Source organism: Trachurus japonicus, chromosome 3 (genome assembly GCF_045865225.1).
Source record: "Trachurus japonicus isolate A0001 chromosome 3, Traja_1.0".
Taxonomy (NCBI): Eukaryota; Metazoa; Chordata; class Actinopteri; order Carangiformes; family Carangidae; genus Trachurus; species Trachurus japonicus.
The window spans coordinates 25,677,493-25,697,105 of NC_140909.1; the positions used below are offsets into that span (position 1 = coordinate 25,677,493).

At 42.0% G+C, this 19,613-nt stretch overlaps 1 protein-coding gene and 1 long non-coding RNA gene across 2 annotated transcripts in view; both read right to left on the reverse strand.

Moving 5' to 3' along the window:
* The window catches only part of LOC146990024 (uncharacterized), a 28,790-nt gene extending 21,429 nt beyond the window's left edge, over nucleotides 1-7,361 (reverse strand). The window contains exons 1-2 of the long non-coding RNA XR_015034743.1: nucleotides 6,179-7,361; nucleotides 5,517-5,622 (exon numbers count right to left, since the gene is read on the reverse strand). This is a non-coding gene — a long non-coding RNA (uncharacterized LOC146990024). The remainder of the gene's footprint in view (nucleotides 1-5,516; nucleotides 5,623-6,178) is intronic.
* Nucleotides 1-19,613, reverse strand: part of znf536 (zinc finger protein 536) — a 115,085-nt gene that overhangs the window by 41,019 nt on the left and 54,453 nt on the right.

Here is a 19,613-nt window from a genome sequence, read left to right on the forward strand (position 1 = left end):
ACTACCTGCTGTCCATCACTGTCACTTAACACATGTAGAATGTGAAGTGCCTTCCCAGCAGCCACTGGGTGGACATCTGTTACCACGCACACACACACACAAACATGGGTAACGACAAACACAAACACACACACACACACACACATGCACAGTGACACCCCAAATTTTTACGTTCAAGGAAGAAAAGAATTAATTTGTTTTGTTGTTGCTGAAAGCGATGACAATGGCACACACATTCCCATTTATATGCACACACAGTGCAGATCACCTGCCATCTTTACCCAATTCCCTTGAGACTATAATACTCAGAGTTGGACTTGTCTCTTCTTGTCAAAAATGAAAACACATTTTTTTTTGCATCCATCTGCAGCTGAGCAGGGTTAGTAAAAAAAAAAAAAAAAAAAAAAAAATCCACTTTTCCTCAACCCTTTAACATCACCCGCTGAATCTCACAGCACTGACGTTAGAGACCTGACATGACAACCCGCGAATTACCAGCGACTCCCAAAACAGGCCTTGCGAAATCTCTGAATTTCTCAGCATGTTTTCATCATGATGGGTTTTAATTTTGATGCATGATTAATTCTGCATGTTCACAAACAAAAGAAGCTGGTACAGTATAGACATGCATTTTTTATATTGAACATAAGGAGATGGGAGGGGGGGTTCAATGCCAAAATTAGCTTCTCGTGAAACATGATAAATTCATAAACTTGGACATGGAGCCCACGATGAGAATGAACAACAGTACAAGTCTAAAGAATAAAAGAGAACAGATTAGAATGAGAGGACGCTGACATTTGTCACGTTTAAATGACAACGTGAAACATTTTCCTGCGTGTGTCCGAGCGAGTGTGTGATGTATATGTATACGTCTGCATGCCCAGTCTAATCTGGAGTTCACCTGTGTGGATCATCCCTCTGTGTTCTTGATCATATAATAAGAGACAGACAGGTAGACTGGCACACACACACATGCACACACGCATATATTGGCAGATTAGCAATGTCCACTCTTGTACAATCTTCTATCACGCTATGTACCGTACTAAGACATAAGACGCACACTGATTAGCTCTGGAAACATTCAACCTTATGAACCCTGGACTCGCAGCTTGGCACATGCATGCATGTCTGGTGGTGTGTGTGTGTGTGTATGTGTGTGTGTGTGTGTGTGTGTTCCACGAAGCCTGACATGATGTCCTGCTGATTCTTCTGTTGGATGCGATGGGGTGATGAGTGACATGCCTGCATCGCTGATAGCAGTCTGTCTGAATAGATTCACGCCAAAAGGAGGCTGTTTGTGTGTGTGTGTGTATCTGTTAGGAAGTTGTGGTGCATTCTATGTGTGTGTAGGTCAATTTATTTAAAAAATGCTTTGAAGTTAGTGATCTACACTAACGTAGACTCTCCTTCCAATCACATATTCGTCTTCTTCCCATTTGATTTTCTCTCTCATTCTCTCTGCCCGCCCCCCACCCCCTAGGCACACTGTGTGTCAATAATGCTACCAGCTGCTCCACTGCTGCTGCTCTGTGTGTGTGTGTGTGTGTGTGTGTGTGTGTGTGTGTGTGTGTGTGTGAGAGAGTGAGAGAGAGAGAGAGAGAGAGAGAGAAGTAGAGAGAGAGAGTGTGTGTGAGAGAGAGGGAGAGGCAGAGAGAGAGAGAGGCCTAAGTCTGGTGGACATAAAGGACTTAATGTGATAGGTAATTATGTAGTCTGATCTCACATACAGGATTTAAGAGCTAACTATACCAGCCGTCTCCTGGAGACACACATGCTAATGTCTATAAATAACTGTCATATGACAGTAAGATAGACAGATAGATGGCTAAATAGATTGATAGATGCATGGATAGGTACAGGCCTATCAGTCTATTCTGAGCAGTAATAAGTTACTGTGTACTGACAAATAAAAACCTGAGTAAACCAGGGTCGTACTCACAAACATGTCAGTAGTCAGGTCGGTGTAAAACACTGTGATATTTCATACCCTCATACTTATACATATATATATATATATACAGTATATCGCTGCAACTATGTAACAGATTTTTGTCATGATCAATTAATCCGTCATTTCATTTTTAATCATTTATGTAATAAAATGTACTAATAATACCCCCAATAATTTAATGTAACGTTTGATTTAGACACAAATTCAAGAGAATAAAACAACAAATCCCCCAACACAGGAGCAAGTACAAACAACGGGTATTTATAGTTGATAACTGTAATTGTTATTAACTGTTATCAATTATTTTACCGAAGTAGTTTAAATCTTAATTTGTACATTTAATTCCTGCATACTTGGGGAGTTGGAGGTTTTGTAGACGGTTAATTATCCTGCATTTTTTAAAGGATCTTCATGTTTTCAATCCCTTTTGACTGCATGTTCTAATCATTTGAATTTAAAAATTTATAAAAACGTTCAATAGAAAAAATTTACTAGTTTTAGCAGGTAAGAATTTTAATCTTTCGTTGCAGAGTCAGGGAAATTTGAACACATAAATGCTTTATAAAAAAGATGGCTAAAATAAGATGAGTTAGGTTTATTCTGCAATATATCTCTCTGATTTAGTTTCCTATTACTCTGCATAGCAATGAAAGATGGGGAAGGAAAGCGACGACAAATGAAGAAAGTTAAAAGTTTTTTTTCTTCTTTAAAATAATAATTTAATTAAAAAACAAATGGTGGCGACAACAGTTCCCTCTCACTCAGCTATTCACAAAGTCCTTTTCCGATATAAATGCTGTTCAGATGTTAGCAATATCAAAGTATATAAATATCATTAATGAAAGCAATCATTGGGGGAAGGGTTAAGGCTGAGAGCAACGGGTGTGAAGTGATATGAGGTGTGTTTTTGTCTGTTTTATTTCTTTACTCCCTCATGGTTCCCATCCTCATTTCCCTAACCCCCCGCTGCCCTCCTCCAGTCTTCTCACTTCCTCTTCCTCCCTCCTCCTTCCTCCTCATTCTGCGATGCCAGGGCACCCCCTGTCATTTGTGTGACTGTTGATCCTTGCAAAGAGGACAGATCAAATATTTCTCCTCCAGTGTACGAGGCTTTCTGTTGGGGCCTCGCAGATATGATGATTGGGGCTGACGGACGGACGGGGGCCCCGGGTTTTGAAGTCTGTAACAGACAGCGGTGGCTTTGATAGCCCCCGCTCCTCTTGCACTAGATCACCAAAGACACCAGGCGAAAAGAGAGGAGAAAGAAGAGGAGGAGGTGGGGGGAGGAGGGTGGTGGTGTATGGAGAGGAGGGCGCTAAAAGAAAGCGAGACCGAGCGGGGAACAAAAGCATCTGTAGAGTGGTCAGGGCTGGCGGCGGCAGCAGCAGCAGCCGTCAGAGGCTTTTTGAAGTTTACACATGGCCCTCCCCTCCATTTCTCTCCCTCTTTCCTCCCGTTCCACTACTTCCTTCCTTCCCTGAAAGCACTTCTGCTTCCCTTGTCCTCGGATGCCTTGCTCTTCCTTTTCTCTGGCCTTCTCTTACTCTGTGTCACCCTTTGCTCTCACCCCAGGTCCAGGTGGAGCAAATGGCAGCTCAGTTTGTCTACCCTGATCCCGTCCCATAGAGACTTCCAAAAACCAATGGCAATGCAATCATTAACCATCATCAGTTTGGTTTTCCTTTGAGTGCAAAACTCCTGTCTAACATCTGTAACTCTGCTATAAACCCACAAATCAACAGAAGTGATCAATCAACGCAAACATAACACCGAATTCTTTAAACCTGAAATGATAATATATCTCTCGCCACCTCCTGAGATGTTTCTCGAATCAACGCCCTTACAGAAGCACATGATGAACATGAAACATAGTAACAGATAAAACTCACTGATGGAAAATATGTTGCACTTTTATGATGTTATCATTCTGTGGTAAAGCTTTGGTTGGTTTAGTAAAAAAAAAAAAAAAACAGCCCAACCTTTTTGGGTCAGTAGAAACATCTTCTTTCTTAAGGTAAGAGGACCTCTGATGTCACAGTTTTACAGGTTTAGGGTTATAGAACAATCATTGGCTGTGGTTGAAAGAAAACTGAAGACTGATCTCCCATGTTAAAGAAGCCTGTGGAGACATTGTTACTATAAACAACATCAAATAACTCCCTCCTTTGTTCCTGTCATAATTAATACAACCACTGGAGAGCTCTGACACTCGGATGTAAACATATTTTGGGGCAAAGAGTTCTGCTGACACATGAGTACTAAACGGTCATGTGTGGTAGACCAACTTAAGGAGCTTGTTCTTTATGGAAGAATCATTTCCGAGTAGATGCAAGCCAGACGACCCCCGCCACATACCAGTGGATAATCTGTGATACTTTATTTTATATTCTGGCTGACACTAAAAGTTTTAAAAGAAACCATATAGGCCGAATTCTTGGGTTTGACCAGTTTACCAAATCTTCCACAAGATTACAGCTTTACACAGGAGACAGAGTATATGCACTGATTCTTCAAACGTGTGTGTGCAACTTAAATCACAGGAAATAAAATGTGACTGTCTGTGAGTAGAGAGAGTATATAAATAGGTGTAACATAGTTTTGCTACATGGCCTCAAAATCCTCACCATGATTGGTTGAGTCAACAAAACATGTGACCAAGTAGTCAAAGATTTAAGCACAGTGGTGAAGGTAACCTCACCATATACTTCCTTTTAAGCCAAAATACAACCTTTCTTCAGCATTTCAACAGAAACAAAGGTCATACTTTTTGTGCCTAAACCAAATCAATTCAAACAGATGAGAAACACTATTATTGGTCATTTTTGAAAGGTTGTATCACACGAATAGATGGAACTAGTGGCAAAAGAGCTGCACTGGGAGCAGCACAAGGCATGGAAGGGTCACCAAACTGGCTCAGTAACATCATCCATCCATACATCCATTAGCTATATGCTTATCCTGGAGGGTCGTGGGAGGTCTGAAGCTATCTCAGCTAACACTGGGCATCTCGCCAGTCAATCTCAGGCATGATGTACTCAGACAGTTCAGTCTGACTTTAAAGCAACTACAGGGGACAGAAAAGAGGGAAACAAAGGACTCAGCTTACACCCCATTTTATATATATAAAGAAAGTGAACTTTTTCCCCATTTGTTCTCCACTCTGTACATTACAGTGTGTACAGTGATACTAGTTGACACCCAACAGATGGCTTTTGTCAGGCATGGAGAGCAAGAGTTAACCCAATCCTCTCCTTACCCTCTCTCCATCCCTCTCTTCTTTTTAAATGTCTCCCATATAAACAGATTTTGTTGCTGCTTAAAGTGGGCTCAAAATTAAAGCGTATCGTTTTACACACATATTGCATGCATATTACGGAGCCCCAGCTGGTGGCGGGCTGCTCTTAAGAGCCATATGATTAAGTTAGAGGTTGGGGTATCCGATAAGATTTGAGCTCTCTGCCTCTCTCGCTATCTCGCTGCCTATTTTACTGCAAACTTATTAAATGGAGGAAACGACATTATTTTTTTTCTGAGTGTATGTGTAATTATTGTCACACACCTGTGACTCCCTGCCATCCACGACAGGGAAGAAGAGAAGGGAAGGAGGGATGATGAGGAGGGGGGAGGCGGAACGAGGAGAAATGTCGTTGGAAGCAGCGGGAGTCCTCGTTTCAGAAAAAAGGGAGGAGGATAAAGAGGAGAGGAAAAACAAGAGAGCTTGTTAATCAGGCACTTTCTGTCACTGGCTGAACACTGATATCCTAATGATTCACACCGAGATAGTGACATCATAAGGGAGGGTGATGGAGAGATGTAGAGAGAGAGAGAGAAAGGAGGGAAACAAGGGGGGAAAGTGGTTGTAAATGAAGGAGGATGAGATGACAGACCCCCTTCCCAAAAAAAAAAAAAAAAATGGACAACTAGGTTTGCACAGACAGGATGACAGAAAGCATGAAATATCAAAAAAAAAGACATAAACTGGGAAATGTCCCTCTGAATCTGTCATTACATTCCTCACAAACAGGCGCTTGTTTAATTTGAACAGAATGTTTCTCAAGGAACGCTGTTGTGAAAGTTTTCCAGCCAAGTTTCAATCTGTAATTTTTTTCTCCCCCCTCTCTTTCTCTCTCTCTCTCTTTCTCTTTTGCCGTTTCTCTCGGCAGACCACCCCGTCGAAGGCAACAACATGTGATCTGATCCTCAGAAGACAAAGGAAATTACCTATTAAGTGGGAGAGATGATCTTCCTTTAGGCGCGCTCCAAAAAAGTGACTCACGATGTTGTAATTGTTTACCTTTGACTCGGCCCATAAGTCTCTCCTCCCATCTCTCTCTGTTCGGGGTTGTAACATAATATTTTTGCGGCGCTGCTTTCAGAAGCCCGGCTCTCACTCTCCTCTTTCTCTCTCTCTCTCTCTCCCTCTTTCTATCTGTTCTAACAGGACAGATGTCATCGCCCCAAACACTCTGAGTCATTGTATGCCTACACACCCCTGAGTAACCCAAGGACATCAGGGAAGCGAGGACTGTAATTTTACATTTAGACGTTTAGCTGATGCTCTTAGTCATGGCAACTTGAGGCTTCAGTGTCTTGCTCAAGGACATGCGGACGGGACCAGTAATGTAATGAAATAAATCAAGAGGAAGGGCTGTGTGTGTGTGACCTCCGGTTATTATTCATCATAAGGAAAATACAACTGTGAGAGGAAAAACAATAATTTCAGATAAAAATATTCTAACAAACATCACTACGAGGCACTATTGATTTTGCTAAGGAAGATTTATCACAGTCTAAACAGGTGATAAACCGTTTTCTGTGAACTCTCCTCCTGCACAGGAGACAGGTCCTGACTTAAACTTATGAACCTGAGACTTCTTGTAATAAGTTGTACAACAAGTCCGGCAGATATTCGGGGACTTGTTTTATTGATGTTCGGCAGGACTCAAAAAGGCTGTTTGTCTGTAACCGGCGTTTCCCCCGGATCGACATCGAGCGCATTTCAGAGCAAGAAAAAGAAAAAAAAGAAAGTGCTGGAAATAGTATTGGTGAGCGAGTGGGCTGCATGTGCTTTTTTGGGTGTAATGTTTTAATAGAAAGCAGATGGTTCCAGATGCAGAGCTGAACACCGGTGATGACACATCTTTAATATTTTAGAGTGGTCTTTGCTGTAAATGTTGCAGCAGCTGTTTCCCAACGCTGTAAATCTACAGTGTTTTTTAATTCTTTTGTGTGTGTGTGAGTGAGTGTATGTGTTTGTGTATTCGTGTGAGTGTGTGACTGACAGCTATTGGGTTTACTGTAAATTACAGAAATGAATATGGAAAAGTGATGAAAAGGCAGCGAAAGGGGTGGAGGCTGCGAGTGTGTGCGAAAGTGTGTGCGTGTGTGAGTGTCTGTGTATGTGTGTGTGTGTGTGCGCGTGTGTGCGTGTGCACCCCGACTGTTTGCCGCTGAATCAATTCCTCCTTATTCTAAACCCCGCTGATTATTCTCTTATTTTAGTTTGCTAGAGGCGGCTCACACACTGTTGCCCTGCGAGTATAGGAACTGATATTCAAATGTAAAGTGATACTAAAATAATGAGATGGAAGGAGAGGAAGAGCAAGAGAAAGGTTGATAGAGGAAGAAGGGAAGGCAGGGAAGATAAATATATATTTGTATTGTGTTTGCGTTGCGGCCGTCGGTTTTAGTTTTAATGTCAGCGGCGAGGAGAGAGGGGTTTTCGTCGATGCTTCTGAGTCGAGGTGATTGTCATCAATTCGCGTCTTGGCATTTAAACCACCCTCTTCAAATATGAGTATTTGAAATGCAAATACAGCTGCGTATGCCCAGACAAATTAAAAGACACACACAGGAGTGGGGGGGAGAAAGAAAAAAAAAACGCTTTTGAAGATATAACTTTTTACTGTTTTTTATCAGCGGAGTTTGCATTGTCAAACCTTTTCAGAGGGAGGCAACGATATTGTGGCTCACAGCAAAAATGGCAGACTAACAGCTCATATATTCATTTGTTGTTATGTTCACCCGGCAGAGGGAAGGAGAAGAGAAGACGGAGGAGAGGTGCTGTTTTTATCTCGCCCTTGGCTTTACTTTTTGTGCCTCACCGAGTGTGTTCGATTAGTTGCTTCTTTTTTTTTTTTCCACAAGACATAGTGAGAAAATATGATTCACATTTTTTCACCCCTCTCTCCATCTCTCTGACACTACAGTTATTTAAACATCAATAGCCATGCGTCTTCTTTAGCACACATTCTTTCTCATATTGATATTTGTATATGATCATTACTTTTGGCCCTGCACGCTTTGTTATACTGCGTCAGCTTCAATAGGTGTAAGATCCAATACTGCAAACCTCTGCATTCAAGCCGCCCCCCTCCCCGCCACCCCTAAAAGAGAAAACCAATAGAATAGTTTGGCTCACTTTATTGTGTAAGAAAATCTAACATAGGGCCACATTTGATAGGTTACCAACATACCTAGAAGGGGCCTGCAGTTGCATTAGACTCAGGTGGCTTCCTGCATTTTTTATTGTAAACTTTTAATACTTGAAGGGAATGAGCTGGTTAACCCCCCCACCAAGGAAAAAATAAACAAAAAAAAAACCACTGCATTGTGTTCAAGTTAAGAACCCTGGAAGAAAGACGTGTTCTTCTAAAACTTCAGGTAAGCTGACGGCATTCTTTCACAAAGAGGAGGGGAGGAAAAAAAGGGAAGAGTTGTGCCTGCTGCCTCCCTCCTGATAAAGTTGTGGAGTATTTTTTTCTTAACAAGCCGAGCTTTTTATTAATTTATTTTATATTTTACTTATTTATTTATTTGTTTTACTTGTCAGATGACGAGGAAGAGAAGGAGGTGGAAGACGGCTGTACGGGCGCGCACACATGTGTGTGCGTGTGTGTGTTTGGGCTTGGATGGATTGACGTTGATCACACAACCCCTCACCAAACTTGAATAATTTTTATTTCTTTATTTCTTTTTTTACATCACATGAAGGGACGAAGCAAAAGTTTATCACTGGGCCAATGAGTGAGGAGAATTAGTGGAAGCATGTGTATGACTGTGTGTGTGAGGAAGAGGAGGGGGAAGATGATGAGGGATGGTGGGGGATGACTACCTGCAGAGAGCCAGCGTCCAAATGAGAACATGATAACAACATCAGAGAGTGAGGAGAGGGACTGTCTGTGAGATGACAACTGTATTAGACAGAAGTCAGATAATTAAGAAACGCACTTAGTGTTTTGTCAAAAGTGGCCGTCACTGCTGGTGATGGAGTTTTAGCTCAGTGTGTGTGTGTGTGTGTGTGTGGGGGTGGGTGTTTTCTCTTATTTATTTTTTTTCCACTCTCGATAATGAGCCCGTGAAAGGAAAGAGAAAGATGAAGGGAGGAAGAAGACGAAAAAGAAGAACAAGAAGAAGATGAAGAAAGAAAGAAATAAAGAAAGAAAAAAATAAACAGTGAGAAAACTAATCAAATAATTAAAATGAAAAGTTGTGTTCTGTCCACACAGAGACGCCAAGTTCTTTTGGGCATTTCTGATGTAGCTGTCCAGTCAGGGAAAACGAGACACATCTTGGATACGAAGCAAACAAGAGGGGTGGCAGAGGATGGGAGGGAGGAGGAATGGATGGATGGAAGGGAGTTTAGTGGGGGAGGGAGGGAGGGAGAGAGGGAGAGAGGGAGGGAGTTGGGGAGGGAGGGTGGGCCACAGAAATAAACCCAACTCCCATCTGATGAGCAGCTTGTCCATAATACTGAATCCCAATCATTTGCCAAGTCTGCTTCCTGATACAGAAACACGATAAGTGCAGATTTCTTTTTTTTTTCCTCTTCTTCTCGTTCACCCTTCCTCCCCACACATTGTTTTGCTTTTGGCCTGGAAGCACTTCTAGCCGCCATCACGGATAATCAGGTGGCTGGCTTTTTTTTTTTTGTTCCTTTCTCTCTTCTGTTTTTTTCTCGTCGCTTCGCCCCCCCACGACGTGATAATCAAATTAAAGAAGTGAAGAAGAAGAAGAATGAAAGAAGAAAAACAAACCAAAACTAAAACTAAAAAAAAAATGTAAAAAAAATGGATGTGTTCATTCATCTCTTCATGCAGCCAACAACTACAGGACAGATGATGTGGCCATCTTGAGATCGTTTGTCATCTGTCGGGCAGCGGTGACCTTGCAACGAACGTCGACCATTGCACTGATATCATCTTTTAGAAAAGAAAAAAAAACAGAGCGAGAGAGATATAAAGAGATAGAGGGAGACAGAAAGACAGAAAGCGAGGGGCTGTTGTTTTTGGTAATAAAGACAACATTTATGCCTTCCATTCGCGCTGCCAGTTAAAAGAGGCACAAACATGGAAATCCATTATGGAACGCTTCTTAAAAGTGTGACCAATCCTTGTTCAGTCAATTAGAGTCTGGAGACTGAGAATATGATGTTTGTCTGTTTAGCCCCCGACGCATACAGATCAGCCTGGATTTGATGATGGAAAGAGAGATTTTTTTTTTTTTTTTTTTCACAGAGATAGATTGAGGGAGAAAGAGGAAAACAGAGAGAAATGGATGGAGGGGCAGCGCAGCCAAGCTCTGCTTATCTCTTTTCTTCTCCTCTGCTTTTCCTGCTATTTTTTTCCTCCTTCCCCTCCCATATACAAAAGCATTAATGTGCGCAGCTATGTGCTTTGCCATTGTTCTGTGTTTAAAAGCTTAAAAAGGGACGTTGTTTGTGTAACTGGCAGAGTTAGCAGTGCGCGGCCGTGTCCAAAAAAGCCCCGTACTTAAAGTTGCTCGGCGAAAAAAATAGGCCGCATAAAAGGGAGTGAAAGAAAAGCAGTTAATAAGAGTGGTTACCCCAGAATGAGCGGGGATGAGGTTTCACATTAAAAAGATTTATCTTAAAGTATGGTGCTAATCCCTCCAGTTTTAATCCCACACACACACACATACACACACTCACGCGCACGCACACACACCCTCTCCTCACGGCACCCTTTTCATTCCTACCGAGACATAATAAAAAACTATAAACCATAAACTTCTTACAATTTCTGGAAACTGGCAAATGCAGGGCGCCCTGATTTTACAAGGATTCCTGGCCAGTGAATCACGGAGCTCGGAGGACTCATCTCTCTCACAGCAGATTATTAAACGAAAGAGGAAGCCATGGGGTACGGCGGAGGGCAACAAGGACAAAGGGAAGGAGGAAAAAGAGAAGAGAAGGAAGAGGAGTGTATGTTTGCTATGACCTATTTGATGATTATCGTGATGGCAGAGGTTGTGGTGATAGGTGGCGGAGGGGTGTTGTCATGCTCTCTGTCACACTCGGCTGTGTCATACAAGCTGGATGGATGCCTCTGTCCACTGCAAGCTGCTAGAACGAGGAAGCATATGGGTGTATGAGAACCTCAGCCCACTTCATGAATATTTGATTCATATTTCCTGTGTGTGTGTGTGTGTGTGTGTGTGTATGCGTGTGTGTGTGAGAGAGAGAAATAAACGGAGAGAAAAGGAGGAAGGATATTTCTCTGTCTCTCTCTCTCTCTCTTTCACTTGTCATTGCAAAAACTCACAAGGCTTACTTTGTGGCATTCTAATCATAATTGCCAATCCTGAATACAAATCTCTCAGCGCTAAACACATTGAGTGAAATTGAAATGACAAAACGAAGCTCATATAACACTGTAATCAAAGATACATTCAGGAGAGGAGGGGGATAAAGATGAAGAAAGAAAAAGGAAAAAAAAAAAAGTTGAGAGTGTTCTTCCGCAACCAGTAAGAGATGAGGATCAGGGGCCAGTTATTAGCTCGGCCGGGAAACAAAGAGCCCCAGTGTTGGAAGGCAGCTTAACGCTGAACCAGTTACTGTACCTTTCAAAACTAATATGTAACCATATCTGTTTTAAAAGGACGATTCATATTACTGTGAATGCACGACAAAAGTTGTTCCCATCCCTGAGAACCCGGGAAACTGGAATCCCACACACACACACACACACACACACATTCAATTGCGGGCCTGGCCTTTTCTGGAAAGCATTCAATTTAAAAAGATGGCAGCCTTAAATTTTTTGTAATGATGTAAAACATTTTCAGCTTTTTTGACAGGACAATGGTGCTTATTGTGCTTTATTGTTACTGTGGCAACTCCAAAGGTCAGCGTGGGTGTGGCCCGGGCAGACAAGGGCGGCACTGAATGAAAATTGGGTTATATGTGATCAACTAAGTTATTAATCAGATTAAAATGGATTCCCTCTGCCTGCTGTTTAACTCGGCAGGAGGAAGGGGGAAAAAAGGGGAATGAAATAAAGACAGAGAGAGAGAGGAGGGAAAGAGAGGCAGAACAATGGGCCAGTGTTTACTCATGCAAGAGCAAAGAAAGTCATTGTTTCAGGGGCTGAAGTCACTGTCGCTAGATGAGCTTCGATAAGGACCAGCACCACGAAACATGTAACCAGTTTGTTTGAGTGCATGTGCCCTTGCCATGGATGCCCCCTAGCTTCATCCAGGTAACCTCTCTAATCCTGATTAAATCACTGTAATTAGAACAAGCGGTGTTCCTCCACCCCCATATTTCCCTAATAAAACAATGCAAGCAGTTTAAATCCGGTCGCTGGGATTTGCAACGCAACAATGCAGTTTATATCCATCTCTGCCGAGGAATTAAGTGTATTTTCTAACTGCTAATGTTATAATGTTGCCGGCTTATTTGTCTCGATGCTCGCTATTCTTATTCTTATTCCCCCTGCGGTTTGTGTGCTCCCTCACTCTCTTATTCTCTCTCTCTTTTTTTTTTTTTTCCTGAGCGCAACTTTGTTTATTTGAGTCTTATTTATTTGTTTCTCTGCGGTTTTTTGATGTTTAAATCAAACATGTTTTTAGCGAGTGGTCGGGATCATCCTTCACTACAGGAAATAATGCAAGTTATTTGTCCTTAATTGCCACAGAGCTTTTCAAACACGCCAACTCGCTGCCTATGTGTCTATACCTGTGTATGTTTTTTTGTTTTTATTAGTATCACTGCATGCATCCATTGATGTGGAATAACAGAGGAAATAAAAGTTGACATAGTTTCTTCCTTTTTTTTTCTTCTCCCCACAACCCCCAGTTTCCCTCTCCCTCTGCCTCGCTCTCTGTTGTTTTTTATATATCTGTGTTCTTCCTTGAAGTTGCTGCGGCATTGTCTCATTATGTGTCGACTAGCTGTGTAAGTGTAGTTATTATGCCTGCGTGTCTTTGCCTGCCGGTACTGTCTCTCTCTCCCTCTCTCTCTCTCTCTCTCTCTCTCACTCTCTGTTGTCTCTCTCTGTCTTTCCCTCGGAGGATGAGGAGCTTTATGAGTACAACTCCTCTGAGGCGTCCTCTTCACATCTCCAGGGCGCCTGGGGAAGGGAACGTTGCATTCTTAAGAGGAGCAACTCAAACTGAACAAAGTCTACAGGAGTCAGGGAAGAAAAGAAACAAACAGCAAACTAACGAGATGGGAAGCAGAGATCATGTCAAATATATTGGGTTGGAAAGGCCAATTCATAACCTATTGTTTCATGTTTTGCAATATTGAATACGAAGCGCGCTAACGTAGCTATAAGTGCACGAGGGGGGTGGAGTGGGGTGTATACAGACTCACATATATACTTAAAGGCGCTTGCAAACATTCACACACACACACACACACACACACACACAAACGTATATTGTGTATGAGCGTGGTCTCCAGCTCCCTGTAACCTCCGAGCTCCCACGCTGTCTTCACTCCTGCTTCTACAGTAATGAATAGAATAATTGTCATGTAACTTTGCAATCATCCCGCATTCGTCTCCATTTCCTTATCAAGGGCAACTCGATACTGCCCTTCATTCACTGTACTTCACTTCCAGGAAACGTGATGTGGCCAATATCAACGGTGTTATTAGCGAAGATGGCTGAGAGAGGATCACGGGAAGAATATGAAGCCTTTTCAAAAAGGGACCTTTCAGCAGGCGCAGCAGTTGATATCTGGGGAATTAGCGAGGGGAAAATATTTTTAGAGCTATCACATCTGCCGAGGAGAAAAGAGAAGCGGAGAGAGAGTGAGCAACAGGTACCTTCCTCGGGGCTTTTGACAGCAGCTATTACACTTAATTGCTCTTTGAAAACTACACTATTTGCACTTTTGGGTGACAAGGTGATAATTCACCTCTGCACAAGTTAAACTGGTAATATTGTTGCACATGTGAAACGGCGGCTCGCTTTCACCCAGCCTACAGAGCTGTCATCTCGGCGTAGCGCGAAGGCACGCAGCGAGAGCCGGGTATCACCAACAGTCGTTCTCTTCTTCTCCTCAGTCAGAGACAGGCCTCCAGACGGCTTAATCACTGGAGAAGCCCCATGCCCTCCAGCAAAAAAGGATGAAAAAAGAAAGACAGAGCGCGAGAAATAAAGAAAAGGGAGGATCCCAGAGTGTGGGAAAGTGAAAATGCAGAGATCTGAGGAGGAGGAGGAAGGAGAGCTGGTGGACTCGCTTTGGTCTGAGCAGAAGGAGACATCAGTGGCTGAGCTTCGATGCACAAGTCAGTCAGATATTGGTCAAACTCTGGTTGAAGTTTATAATTGGGTTAAGCTGTTTACAAGAACCTTTGCAAACCTGCAATTGAATCTGCTGCGAATAAACGATTTAGCCGAGGAGACTGATGCAGTGACACGAGTCTGAGCTTCAGCAACGACTCTGATCACGAGAGGCATTTGCAACAGAGCCAGAATTTTCTTGACAGATAAATTCATTTAGAAATCTGGGATTTTTGTTCTACAAACAAACCAAAAAAATGTGTTTAGTGACAATTCACGTATTAATTCTTCAGTTAAGGTCAAAAATGTGTTTTTCCTGACTTGTGACTTTTGACAACCAAAACTGAATCAGTTCATTCTTGGGTCAAAATGAATGTTTGTGTCAAATTTGAAGAAATGTCATGTTCGGGAGAATGTGACAGACCAACTGAAGATATAATTCCTCTGGCCATGGCTGGAGGTGACACAGAGGCAAAATAAAACACAGTTCAATACTCACAGGAGTTTTGCTGCAACAGCATTACTGGACCTGGTGTGACTAATTTGCGAGTGATAGCAAAACACAGATATCATCAAGTAACTGGCATCACAGTCCGTTTGCTTATTAAATGACCTCTCTCCTCTTCTTTAGCAAGAGTTGGAAAAAAGGAGCATCAGTTATGTTGGCTTTAAACAGACCCGCACTTCAGTCAGAGGATTTTGGAGGAGAAACCAGAGACACACTGTGAAACGCTTACCCACAATCCAACCCTGTAGGGACTGTGTATGACCTGCTTTACAGGCGTTTGCAAGGGCATAAATGTATGTTTTTGTTGCTGTTAATACAGAGTTGGATTGTGGAACTGTCTACACTAAACAGGGGGAGAAAAGAGCAACACTGAAACCTGAAATCTGTCTATGTTTAGTCAGAACAAATCAGATGATAAACACCATCTGCTCCCTCCAGGTTTCTCAGGTGTCACACCTCTGAACTTTCACATCTACTTTTAAACATACAGAATAATTATAGCAACGCAGGTAAGCACTGGGGTGTATGGGAGCAATAAATACCCCAGCCCTTTTCCACTTGTCAAAGCATTTTCTGTGAGCGCTCATACGTGTGCGTGTTTGTTTGAGAGGAGCAGCCACCAAATTCATGGTAATTAACCACCTGATGAGGACAGTATTATTGGCAATTATCATTTTCTGCATTATCGCAAATTTTAGATGTGGGTGCATGTGGGTGCATGTGTGTGCATGAGCGAGACAGAGAGAGAGCGCGAGCGAGGTGCCTACATCAGACAGTAAGAACAGAGATAAGAGTCAGAGATGGTTGCTGGACACTGTTGCCTAATAAAAAAGTGAGCGATGTCTAACACAATCCAAGAACAGATCCAACATCTTGTTACCACAAACAAGACTCAAAGTCTGAGTGAGACGGCCAGCTGAGGTCTGTCTGTCTGTGTGTGTCTGCGTGTTGCATGTGATACTCATGGGTTTTTGTGCTTTTTATCAGGTGCTCCAGTTTCCACTCAAATTACTGTCAGAGCCAAGGATTTACCCTATGTCTCATTCTTGTCACCAGCACACAGAATGTAAAAAATTAAAAACTATTTTAAATACCATCCTTATAGAAATAAAAATGTTTACCGTATACTTTTTACAGGTTGATACATAAGGCTTTGCTGTAATGAATGTGTGAGTATGCACAAACAGACAATTTGGGTTACTGTATCTGTGTTACTACTGTAGCATATGTGCATCTAGTAGCGTGTGTGTGTGTGTGTGTGTGTGTGTGTGTGTGTGTGTGTGTGTATGTGTGTGTGTGTGTGTGTGTGTGTGAGAGAGAGAAAGAGAGAGGCTCCGTTTGTTATGCCTACCTTTCTTCCACTTAAACCAGAAAAAGTGAAAATTACACCAGTAATGCCAACTGTGATCCACTACATCTGCGCTTCACAGCGAGCCCACCAATCCCACCATATGTCTTTAATTATCATCATTGCTTTACAGAACCTGTTTCACACTCACACACAAGCACGCACAAACACACACTCGTCTGCCTTTTATCGTAAGCATGTAAGCAAGCTTTTGAGTGTTTGCCTGTTGCCTCATGAGCACACAGATGTATGGCTGTGCGTGTGTGTGTGTGTGTGCATTTCTTGCACATTGTTCCAATAAGACCTGACTGTTCATTGTGTGAACCCTCCAAGCTGAAATACGCACCCTCTGACGGGAGTAACTGGTCACTCGTGAAAAAACCAGTGCTGTATTTAAGACGAAAACACACACAAACACACAGGTAGGTATGTATCTGTGTGTCTCTGCCTCTATATTCAAGTTTTCTTGACTGTTAACTGTTCACCCACACTTTCTCCAAACACAAAAAGACAACAAAAACTGAACTGTATTCTAGTTTACTAAAGTCAGTCAGTGTGTGTGTGTGAAGATCATGACATTTTTGATTGATCACTCCCTGTGGAGTTTGTGGGATGTCTTTTTGCACAAGAGTCAGAATAAAAGTGAGAGATGGAAGAGTTACTAACAGGATGAATTACAGCGTCTTCAAAATTAAGCCCAAAAGTATCCACAATAAATGCTTTAAACTGACAGTTTTACACAGTTCAGCATTAAGACTTTGTCTTGCAGACCGCACATTGTTGCTATTTGACACACACAAAAAAACTCAACATAAGGTTTTTATTTCAGGTCAATCATCAGTATTGTTAAACTAGAACCTAAACCTTATTTAACGTTTCAATCAGCCCACTCTCCGTCACTACGTACAGTCCAAGAGCCTCCGTTTCTACAACTGCTACATCAGTTTACTCTTTGTTATTTGCTAACACTGAAGCGCCGCCGTACTGTATGTGTCATTCTCTCAAGTCTACAAAAATAGACTCTTTTTAGTATCATCTAATGTGTATGGGAGGTGACGCTCTTGGAGTTTTTATCAGTGGCAACAAACACCGACAAACAGCGGCGTGTTTGAGGAGAACTACAGAGCACGACGCAAGAGTACTTGTAAATTGGGAGTGATGGTTCTAATTGATGAGAGAATATACCCTTCCTCCCCCACAGCCTCTCCTCTCCTACCCACTACCTCTCTGTTTATGTAGCCTACTTCTCAAATTGCAAGAGGTGCTCAGCTACGAGTAGCTTAGTCAACGTTGCTCATCTCAGTCCTACAGTTCTATCATGAGACCCCCCTTTCTTTCTCTCTCTCTCTCTCTCTTACTTGTCAATCCAACCATCTGAAGTTTCGGTCGACGTTAAACATATTAAATGCACGAGGTCTTCGAGGTAATGTAAGTAACACGATGTGCGGAGCAATGTTCGCAAGCAGTGGTGGCATGTATAGCACTGTTTGAATAATGTAATACTTCATGTTTGATAATGCATGGCTATAGATAGGTCTCCACTGCAGCCAAGTATCGATTGTGTTAAGCACATCTACAGTGCAGCAAATGGTGTGGGGTTCATATCAATCTTTACACGGCGCATTGTACCTCAGTAACCAGATACCTTGTCTGATTACAGAGACCTCAGGGCCACCGCTGCTGTTAATGACATTTATTGATAAATCCTCAGCCAATTTAGGGAGGTGCTGTTTAAAACTACAGATGTGTCAGCGTTCAGGCGTGTGTAAGTGTGTGTGTTTGTTACATGTCAAAGTGCAGGCGGATTCATGTGCACGGCACCCCTTCTTTTTTTTTAACCTCCTCCTATGGGCATACAAATGAAGCGACGGCCACTCCAGACGTGCGGTGCGTGCCCTACAACAAGTCCCATAGATTCAGAGGAGAATTTCGATATTAATGATTTATGCTGTATTTGCATACAAACCTAATGCAAACCCACTCCAGATAATCACATTTTGCCAGGTCTGAATTGAGTTTTACGGACGTCTTTGCTGCCCCCACCTTCTCCACCCACCAAATAACATTGGAATGTGTGGCTTTTGCTCTTCGTGCTGTGGGTGACCCCCAAGCACGAGGTGGGTTTACAAGTGGACACGTAAAGTGAGAATGCAATAGTGTGCTTGACTATTTCTACACGTTGCATGTGACAAAACTGGCAGCAGTCAAATTAGTAGTAGTGACAGTTGCAGCACTGGTATCAACAACAGTGGAAGAAGCAAAATTTCCCCACTACTACTAAACTTAACTACAATTTTGAGATTGAGAGAGTCTACTTGTCTACTTGTGCATACATTTAGCTATCATGACACTCGTACGTATTTAAATATAGGTGTCTGACTGGTAATGCACTACTTTTACACTGTCGTATTTATTTCTTGTTTTAAAATAAAAGATCAACCACAAGTAGCAGTCTAAGTACAAGGAGAGGAAATCATTTTAGATACTGCAGTAGTTGTAAAAGTAGAAATGGCGGACTGAGAAGTATAAGTATCAACTACAGTCTGATCAGTAGCAGCATAGACAGTGATACTAATAGCTGTAATAGCTTTTATACCAACAAAGGTAGTAGAAGTAGAGCTGTTTTTGAAGCAGTGATAGTAATTATAACAGCAGTAGAGACAATGTACTGACGGTGATCACTGTATCAGTCCTATAAATTCTTGCTATGTACACTGTTGCCCATAAAGTTGGAATACATTTTTTTTTACCTCTTCTCATGAAACAATTGTGATAGTGTGAGTTATTCTTGATGGAGGAATGTGTCTGAAAACAAAATTATTCCAACTTTATGGGCAACATGGTGGGCAATAGCATGCAGTAATTATTAAAAACAGACAAATATAATTAAATATTCACACAAGACACTTCCATGCCTTTGGACTGTGTGAAGAACCTTAAGCTTCCCTCACACTCTGAATTCAGCTTCTTCGTCTTTACTTTACAGATATATCAAGTGTACAAGCTTTAAACATATAATAAAGTCTTATGCTGAAACTGTAACAGCAGAGTTTTCCTGGCCATGTCACACAGGGTCAAGACTGCGTGCTTCAACAAACCGTCTTTAATTTTCACATTTTTATGCTACTGTACCTTCAGTGCCATCCAGGAAATCTGAACGATAAACAACCACTGTCACAAAGTTTAATTTTAACAGAATAACTCTGGGATTTCTAATCAAGATATACTGTATGACTGAGACTAGGACAAACTAATATGTAACAAAT